Below are 11,270 nucleotides of genomic sequence, written 5' to 3'. Positions count from 1 at the left end.
AACGTCGAGCTGAGTTGATTTATCCATGTCCGTCTGTCCGTCTGTCCGTCTGTCCGTCTGTCCGTCTGTTTGTATGCAATCTAGTCTCTCAGTTTTCGAGATATCCGGATCAAATTTGGTAGGTGGGTGTATTTTTATAATGTATTAATCATTTGTCGGAACCGGAAGAATCGGACCACTATAACATATAGCTCCCATACAACTGATTGTTCAGATATGAGATTTTTCGTTATAACTTCTCCATTTATGCCGCTACGAACATGAAATTTTGCAGCACTTGCACCCATTATCAACAGAATGCTTACAGTGAAAATTACAAAGATCGGGTCACTATAACCTATAGCTCCCATACAACTGATTGTTCAGATATAAAATTTTCCGTTATAACTCCTCCATTTATAAAGCTGGGAACAGGAAATTCCGCACTGTTTTCAATAATTATCAACAGAAAACTTACAGTGAAAATTAAAAAGATCGGATAACTATAACCTATAGCTCCCATACAACTGATTCTTCAGATATGAGATTTTTCGTTATAATTCATCCATTTATTTAGCTAGGACCATGAAATTTCGCGCTGTTTTCACTCATTATCAGCAGAAGACTTACAGTGAAAATAACGAAGATCGGGTCACTATAACCTGCAGCCCCCATACAACTGATTGTTCAGATATGAGGTCTTTTATCATATCTCCTCCATTTATGCAGCTAGGAACATGAAATTTCGCACCATTTTCACTCATTATTAACAGAATACTTACAGTGAAAATAACAAGGATCGGGTGACTACAACATATATCTTCCATACATCTGATTGTTCAGATATGGGATTTTACTGTAAAACTCCTTTATTTGAACAGCTAAAACCGATAAATTTCGTAAGATATTTTATAAATAATAATACAAAGTCTACTGAGAAAATCGTCAAAATCTATGCTGTATAAGCTTTATCTCCTATAGCACTGATTGTTCAGATACTAGTTTTTGCGATATATCTCCTTTATGTAGGAAACTAAACCCAATAAATTGTGTTACCGGTTTACATACCGATCACATAGCAGTGAAAATCACTTAGATTGGTGCCATATAAAGTATATCCTCCATACCTCTGATTGTTTAGAGGCGATTTTTTATATAAGTATGTAACTCCTCTATCGATGTATGCAGATGTATTCAAAATCAGTAATCTGTCAAACTAAAATTTGCAGATGTTCATGAAAGGTATGAAGCCTTCGGCATAGCCGAAGACAGCGCTGCTCTTACTTGTTTTCCAAGCAAATTTCTATCGAAAAGTTATCTGCGTAAGAACAACCCCTACCTTTGAAAATTTGCTACCAACTGAACACTGACAATGCAAAAGTGAATTACAAAACAGCTAATATGCGCGCAAGCAAGTCGGTACTCTTCACCAGTGTTGCCATTTCTGTTTCTGCCGTCCCGCCAGATTAATAAACAAAAATGGCTAGAATCCTGCTAAATCATTTAATTTCTATAAACTCTTATGAAAAAAGTTTCTTTTATAATTTAGCAGTTAAACTTTATTTGATAAAATTAGAGATAATATGTTTATAAAAAACCATCAGTTTTTTAATAAAAACAAAATTGGAACTTCGTTATATGGTTGTATAACCAGTGTTGGGATTTTGTGGCATTAAATAAAGTATAAAAATTGGTCATAAGAATGTCGTCTTCGTTTGTTTAACTACTACTACTAGCGTTTGTACTAGCTTTGTTTAAAGATTTTGTTGTTGTCTAGCATGGAAAAAGGAATTAAAAAAATACAACTGTGACTTCTGTATTTTCGGTGCGTATTAACGGTATAACATACTACGTAATTTTTAAGTTTTTACTTTCGGACTTATAATTTTATGAGACTATGTAAATTCACCAATTTGTTTTAAAATTTTTGCGTTGCAATTAAAATTACTTTGAGTTTATAATTATTTGCAGCAGTATATATGTAGGTATACACATACACTTCACTTTGCATCGTTAAAAATTAAAATATTTAAATCATCTTTACTATAATAAAACTGTAGATTGTTTTTCTGTTTGAGCTCACTAGTATCCGGAACTACTGAATGGATAAAAATCGGGCTTTAACTGGTATCTAGACATTGACCTCGGACGTAACTTAGGCTATATTTTATCAAAAGTGGAATGTGGACAAAAAAGATATACGAATTTTTGCAAACAAAATTTACTTTGCACCAAATTCTTTTGAATACAATTTTGCTTTTCAACGACATCGACATATGCCAGTGTTTATTTTTCGTTATTGATATTTTTTTCAACTGAAATAGTAATTAGTGTCGTTCCTACATATTGAAACCGGTCTTGAACATAATACATACGAGGTTAAACGTTTGTCACGGAGTTTTGTGTCTTACAAGAGTGGTGTGTTTCTAAGAATTCGTAAGTCAAAAGATAATCGGTAGGTAGAAACTGATTTATTTAAATTTCTTTGTGTTTCGTGTATCACATTGGATTTTGTACATACAAATTTATTAGATATTATGAAAACGCTCACATGAAAAGCATGTTCTGTGAATTAAGCGGATATAGTTCGAAGCATTCCCTTGAGTCAAGAATTAACATTTGGAAGTAATTATGTATTTACATTTCTAGCGAATTTCTAATTTGCGGAATTAAAAGAAATTTATTTAAAAGGAAATAAAGCGTATGGTTTCAGCATTGACTTTTCGAGAAAAACGTTTTTTTTTAATTGTGTGAAGTATTGAAATTTTAAAGTAAAAAGAAAATGCATGCGCAACACGAAAAACAAAATTCAATAAGTGCTTTCCCTATATTCGAGAGATATGTACATATCAATGAAATATACATTTGGAGTCATAAATGAGTCTTTAAGGAGTCCCGTTTCGGAGCCTTTACGCTCATAATGAGCTCATTTAAGAGCCCGAAATTAGTGTGTTTTCCTTCGTCCGAAGGTCGACTTAAATGAGCTTAAATTCATACATCAAATGAGCCTCCCAATGAGTCATATTGGACTCTCATTGGCTTCATAAACGGCTCATTTTGGACTCTTTTTAAAGCAATTTTTGGCCTCATATTTAAGTCGTTTCAGAGTTTTTTTGAGGCTCTTAAATGTGGCTTATAGTCCCCATAAATAACTCTATTCGGACTCTTATTTGATGTTGTCCTTTGAGCCATATTGGCCTTATTGATGTGTATACATCTCTGGTTTCGGTAGGGGTAAAATTTGCGAAGCTGTAACGCATCTCCCAGCATAAAATTTTGAAGGGCTTAGCAAGTGTATTTCAGCATAAAATTTTTATTTTCATTAGAAGCACCCGGTGTTTGTTTGCCAAATAATTGCATACATTTAGGCATATGCATAGCAAGAGGAAATGTGCTAAAATTGATTACTACTTCTGATTATTTAAACTCCGCACGTGCATACGGCTTTGTACCTATGTATGTACATAAATATGTATGGACTCATTGTTGCAACGATACTGACAAAACGATGCACAGTGGTTCGGATAGCAGATCTAGCTGGACGAAAGTCAAAATTAGTTTCTTTTTAAAATACTTAATGGTACTTGGAATACATTCCTGACAATACATTCAAATAGAAATTGCATTTATTAAAGCATTAACATATGAAAACAAACAAAAAAGGCAAGTAAACGCCTCCAATTTGAGAACTCTATTTTGAAAGCTGAAATTTAACTTAAAAGATTGCTAATTGCACTCACAGATATTTGCATAATTGCAAATTGACTTTATAAACAAAAAATTACACTTATTTCGCTATAGGGGTTGTGTGTTAAAACAGGAAAATACTTGGAGTTATAAAAACTTTGGTTATGTAAGAGTTAAAAAAAAATAGTACCTCGCGAATTTTCCGCTTTCTGAAATTACAAAATTATACAACAGGCATGGAAATCTTTAAGCGCTGTTATAAAATTTTTTCTGAAATTTATTTGTGTTTCTTGCTGTGATCTTAAATTTTAGTCATGGTAAATAAAATCTTAAGAAGTGAGTTGTTTGACATTTGGAGAAGTGTTGCTGAAACTTCTAAAAGACAACAGGGTGTCCGTGATTATGTGATTAGTAAATTGAAAGAAATATCTGATGAAAATGCTCGCTCCGAAGTAAATAAAGTAAATTAAGTAAATGACTTTAGATTCGTAATCAGCAACCTAGAAAACCCCCCGGTACCCAATTACATAGAAATCTACCGATTTTTTTTTTTAATTTTCGTCCGCCATATTGGAGCCGCCACTTTTAATTTTTGGTAAATGACTTTAGATATGTAATCAGCGGCCCAGAAAACCCTCAGATACCCAGTTTCATAGAAATCTACCGATTTTTTTGATGTGTATACATCTTTGGTTTCGGTAGGGGTAAAATTTGCGAAGCTGTAACGCATATCCCAGCACAAAATTTCGAAGGGCTTAGCATGTGTGTTTAAGCATAGAATTTTTATTTTCATTAGAAGCACCTTGTGTTTGCTTACCAAATGGTTGCATACATTTAGGAATATGCATAGTAAGAGGAAATGCGCTACAATTGATTATTACATCCGATTATTTAAACTCCGCACATGCATACGGCTTTGTACCTATGTACGTACATAAATATGTATGGACTCATTTGTTGCAACTAAAAAGCAAGGCGAAAAGTTAAAAAAATACTGAAATCATTTTAACCGTTGACAACTGATGAACATACATGAATATATGTATGTATAATATGCATATGTATAGATGATATAATAGCTCTGATCCAATACTTTTCGTGTAAAATCCTGGAAGAAGGTCAAACAGCAAAATCACTCTCTGAAGTGAGAGTAAAAAGTGAGTAACAGCAAAACGTATGGAACAAAAAAGCATCGGATAACATCCTGCAACATGAACTGCATTTACATGAACCACGGATTATATTCCGAAAAGAAAAACTAAAATTAGGAATATATACAAATATAAATGCTCAAACTATAAGCTCAAAAACAATAACTGATGCGGTGTTTCCAAGATATTTTAACGCCCTTGAGTAACAATTATATTTTATCAATCATACCGATAATTTCATGTATTAAAAGAATTAAAAATGAAAATGAATAAAAAAAAAATTAAATTAGCAAAATGAATAAAATTAAGTGAAATTAATGTTTAATTTCTAACCTAACCTAAAGTAAACAAATATTGACGCTAGTAAGGAAAATAGGTTTGTAAAGGTATTTTTAATAAAATATTCAGTTAAAATATATTTAAATGGCATAATACATATGTGTTGCAGAAAAAAGTGACCACGGTGGCACAGAGAGGAAGTTTAACTTTTCCTCGAGTTGTGTGAATAACAAGCACAACCAATTTGACAGCTAACGAGCTTTGATTGAGATTATATTTATATGTAAACGTACTTTTATGCTTTGCCGTTCGCATATGTTTACACATCAAATTTCATGAGTACCTAGTACTCACGCCTTTTTTTCAACTCTTATTGAACTTCTAATACTATACACATGTATGTATACATACCTCAGTTCATATAAACATTCCAACATACAATTAATAGCAGCAGCTGCAGCTAAATTTTGTTTATTTTTTGTTTTCTAAATATTTTCAATTTCTGTATAAACAAGTTTAGATATAAATTTCGAATCTTTATTGTTTTTATATAGCCACAAGGTGCTGGCTCCTATCTTCGATCATTTATAACTCCTAAAATATTCATATAAGAGTCACATTTTTTGTTTTTGAAGCTCATATATCTTACCCACCTAGGACTCCTTTCAGACTCATATATTCTGAACGCTCAGAATATGTTTGTCAGAATATGTTTTATAAACCAATAATAATAACAATATACTATAATAAAACTGTAGATTGTTTGTCTGTTTGAACTCACTAATCTCCGGAACTACTGAATGGATTTTCGTCGGGCTTTAACTGGAATTTAGAGAGTGACCTCGGACGTAACCTAAGTTACAAAAAAAATGATATCGGACAAGGGGGCGTAACACCTCCCATACGAGTGACATTTTTAATCAGCTATAACTTCAAAACCGTAAGTCACATGACTTTGAAATTTGGTGTGTTGACATATATAAAAAGCTATGGTAGATGCTTATTGTAAAGTAGATATACTTCTGTAAAAGGGGCATGGCTCATCCTATAGGTGTGAAAGTTTTAATTAGCCATAATTTCGGAATCATACGTCACATTTGCAATTCCACTCTGCACCGCATAATATACTTTTGCAATCAAATGGTGCCGACAGATGGCGCCGGAGTCTAGATATTTAGAGAACACGTCTTTATAGTATGCCCTGGATTAACGGGTATTAACTTTATGAAAAGAAGTGCTTCTGCAGAAAAAAAAATGGGTCTAAAACATAAATGGCGCTGAAATCATGATATTTAGATGCCCCTCTATAAATTTACATTTTAGATGACTTAATAAAACCCCCTTCTTGAAATATGGATACAAAGAAATGCTAAACTGTTTATGCTCCACAGATATCCTAGGCACATCAACGGGTCATCGGTATATCAATAAGAAGTGTGCTGAATTAGAGAGAACACGGTAGGAATATTAATAACCCCGTTTGAACGGGAAGACTCTTTCATCCTGTGGAACAGGAGTTTTATAGAAGATTACGCCCTCTCGGCAAACTTTGCAATACTTGCAGATATCTCCCAGTGGAAATAAGAGCTCTTAGCAAGGTTCTGCTCTTCAGTCTTTTCAACCTAAACTAATAATTTTTACATTACCAACCGTTTTTGCATTGCAACACTATTTTTGCATTGGTCAACGCAAAAGTTCTTATAGGGCGTCGCGAAGCAAGCCAGGCATTTGCTAGTCAAAAATATAAACATGTATCTATGTATAGATATGCATACATGCAGCTTTTTTCATGTCAGCTGCGCCGAAGATACCTAAAAATATTCGACAACTATATAATACTATTAGAATCCCTTCCCACCATGTTCAGTGCTTATTTACTGCATTTTATTCTGGATACGAAAATCTTTTTATACACATAAGTATGTACATTCATATGTGTATAAATGCATTGTTTCAAATAAAATATATATCTTGATTGAATTAAAGTGAAAATTCAGTTGGTTCTATAAAAGTTTGAAATCGTTATTAGTGCGTTACTATTTATTTTGGTTTTTGATAAATACAACAATACTTATATCTTGGACCGATCACTAATGTAGTATAGATGCATATTAAATTTTACTGAACACAATTTTTTGATGTTTTGATTTGTCACAAGTTTTGGTGCTTTAAGGAAAGTTGGCGGCCATGGGGTCTCACATTAGTGAGTACTCACATATACTTGTTCTCTCATTCCGATCACACATACAGATGCAATTCGCGCAAAATTTTCTGTTTCCCCCCCGGGCATAATTACCTCACCTCATCTATCCAACGGTTTGCACATTTGCCCGCGGTTTGCACGTTTGGGCATTTTGCCCGGATGTGCACATTATGCCCATCGCTACCATAAACGACAAGGAATTTCTTGATGGGACTTAATAAGAATATTGACTTGCTAGTATCGGAACTATTTCTTGCACGTTTATTTGCCAATATTTCTTCAACGGCTCGGCGCCAGTGCACGGTGGGCAGGAAGCAAAGATAGGTTGCATAAAAATGTCGACAAAAACTGAAAGCAGGGTTGTATTTGTTGATATTTTTAGGTTAAGAATCCCTTTCAATTGAAATCCTAGCTGCTCCTGTTTTAAAGATATCCACATTTTACATAGCTTTGATAGGACCGACTTTTGCGAAAGAGAAAAACATCCTTGTGCATTAAATATTCAACAATGTATGTGTGAGTAAATGTGTGTATATATATTATGTAAAAATATAAGTTTATGTAAGTTTTTAGCCGTTTTCAATCGTTTCCAAGGCGCACCACGTAGAGGCAACTTACTTTGCACCTCTTTTTTCTTTTTTTGGTTTTATTTTTATTTATTTTTTTCTTGCTTTATTTTTTTATATTTGTTTTTTGTTTCCTTTTATTTTTTTTGTTGGCTTACCATATAATATAGTCACACATTTTAGTATTTAAATATTTTATTATTTAGTTAAGTTTTTATATAAGCTGGAATGAAAATGTCATTACAGTTTTCTTCAGGCGACTCACAAAAGTTGGTTTATCAATCATATTTATTTTGAATCCATCCCAGAATTTAATGAATTCCCTATGAACTGACTTCCCGGCCTGCTCGGACCATAATCCTAAACCATCGTTATTCAAGAATGAAATAGATTGCTTTAAATGTTTAAGGATAAAATGGGTTTTGACAGTTTGAGAAATTCCAGTACTTTTCAAAGCTGTGCGGAGTTCGTTAAGATTTTTATCAAAATTACTATGATCCGCTTGTTATGCGGAAAACCATGTATTCACGATTTTGCTCATGGCTTTGGACGAGGCAATATATTTGGTATTGGTTTTACTGAGAGTTTCTTCCATACAAACTATGTTCGACATTTTTTTGTATGTGGAAGACACTGTCAGCAAAAAATAAATAATTGCAAAAAATCAACGAAATTTTCTGATAACTTCAGACTTGCACTTTACTAATTGGCTCAAAAGCTACATTTTAAAAATTTTTCTAAAAGATCTGATTAGAAATTGTGATCAGATGAAAGTGTCTCCGAGCCAATAATTTTGTACGGCACGGTACTTATAAGTAATCTAGATTTCACGAAAAAAAAAAAATATATACAAGGTAACATTAAAATATCAGCATTTGTTTCGTTGCTGTGAGCTTGTTTCAAGCCTTCTGGCTTTTGCTATAATTGTAAAACTCTGTGCATGTAATTTTAACGTATTTAGGTACATACTTATATTAATCATCAACTATTGCTTATGCAAAACGTGCTACATTTAAAAAAAAAATCGCATTTGAAAGAGCACCAACCCAACTCGTAATAATTTAAGTATACAAATTTTAGTATTTAGTATAGAAATATTCAATTGAAATACGCCAATATTAAAATGAAGCGCTTTGCACTTAACGGATGCTTTTTCATAATTAAGTTAAAAAAAAAATTATTTAAATTCCATGCTGTCTGTAATGGGATTTGAACCCTGACGCTCTGGAAATTAGCAAATTGTGGCAAGCATCTTCGTGCACTCAGCTACAGCCAGACATGTAAATGTGCATTCAAATGTTCAGTTTGATTCAACACCACGTGTGCGTGGTATGAAAGTATTGTTTTTAAGTACGAACATTTCAAAACGATAATCAAATAAAACATATTCATGTTTACTATGCGTTATTTCCCCCAGTAAATTCATAAAATTTTTCTTAATATTACAACGCCTTTTTTCTCTCAGCGTAGTCATTTTAAGCAAAATTTGTGCAATCAAATCGAAAACCGGGACACTTAACATTTTAAGGTTGGACCGGGACACCGGGACAAATAGTCTAAAACCGGGACATGTCCGGGAAAACCGGGACGTCTGGCAGCCCTACACACAAAGCGCATACTTTCATGCGATTTTCTTTATGATCGCATTTGTGTTCTGGATGTACAATAGTCATTATTTCCTGACAGAAGAGTACATAAATACCAAAATAAATCTCATACAAGCTTTGAATTTATTTACTTATTATGCGGAGTACCGTTGGCCTAAGTTAGAGCATTTTTATTTCTTGCACAAGCGCAGTGCGACTTGCCTGCGCTACTTGCTTATAGCAACAAACCTTTAATAAAAATTACTACCGTATTATATAGCATACAATATTGTATACATACATACATATATTGCGATATTGAAAGTGTTTGTAATGAGAAAGTTCACGCTACAGAAAAAGGTAATTGTGGTGTTTTATCTAAGTTGTATACCGGTAGCGCCCAATAAATCTCGATCAATTATTCTTTCGGTAGGAAAAAATTAAAACTGAACATTGATTTGATCCGTTTTAGTGAGTTAAAAAAGGGGAACAGATTTGTATGAGATTTCTTTTCGTATAAATATGCTCTAATTATCGAGAAGTACGCCTTCCTCTTTTGCAAATATATCCTATCAGAAGTATATAAAATGTGGATATCTTTAAAACAGGAGCAGCTAGGATTTCAATTTAAGCGGATTCTTAACCTTAAGATATCAACAAATACAACCCTGCTTTCAGATTTTGTCGACATTTTTATGCAACCTATCTTCGCTTCCTGTCCACCGTGAGTGAGTCATTCGCAATCGTATGCTGCGAATGCCGCATTATACTAATGCCAATAAGCTACTATTCCATATGAACACAGATTTTTAACAGTTTCCAGTTTATGTAATATGTAATATTAATAAAAACAGCTTTTATTTATTTTATGTATTACGTGATTTCTGAATGTATCGAATACAAAAAAGTGCTGTAACTGGGTTTATTTAATTTAAAACTGTATTAACGATTAATGATAATTATAGATTGGCGCTTACACATATGTTAGTGTTTGGCCGAGGTTCTCCTCCGATTTCTGGCACGCGCCTTGATGTCGTTACACAAAGGGCAATTGACCTACAGTTTTACGCCGACTCCTGCCGGGGGGCGACCGCTATTAGAAAAAACCGTTTTTTTTTTGTGCTGGCCGAAACTGGGCTCGAACGCTTACCCTGCACTTCTAACCAATACATCACAGCGATCGCTTAATTAATTTAAATCATTAATCGCTGTTAACTATTTATTGTTTCATTTTTAATCATTCACGTCTTGACTGAACTTACTAATTCGAAATTTCTACTATTACTTGTAGAGTAGGCTATTCATAAAGTCTGGGTATTGAAATAAAAATTTTTCTATTATAAGTTTCATAAATATTAGGAGGCTTTTAGTGTTTAATTAATTTTTTGCACATAAACTTGTATCTTCAACTTCTTTTCCCAAAAAGTGCGGATGTCAAAATTTTAATGGATATCGGATGTACGGAAATTTTCCAAAAAGATCTCTTAATGGATTAGTTCATGAAAATTATTCCAAACTTTAAATTGATAAAAAAATAATAACTAAATTTAACTAATTTATATTAGAGGTTTGAAGTTTATCCCACTGTAAGTATGACATCTGTAGCTATGTGTTTCCATGATACAAAAAGGAGATAGTTCCTGTTACCGACAAGAATATAAATATAATTGGATCGCCCTATATATGACCCAGCAGTAAAGATCAGGGATACTCCATGCGAATTAGATATGTACGCTGCCAATACATTTGTATGTATGCACTATATACGCATGATACATATACGCTTAGTTACCACTCTTACTCGTATTCTTCTACGTCG

Source organism: Rhagoletis pomonella, unplaced genomic scaffold (assembly GCF_013731165.1).
Source record: "Rhagoletis pomonella isolate Grant_MI unplaced genomic scaffold, Rhpom_1.0 Rhpom_scaffold_01306, whole genome shotgun sequence".
In the NCBI taxonomy this organism is placed as follows: domain Eukaryota; kingdom Metazoa; phylum Arthropoda; class Insecta; order Diptera; family Tephritidae; genus Rhagoletis; species Rhagoletis pomonella.
This window is presented reverse-complemented; position numbering follows the sequence as displayed.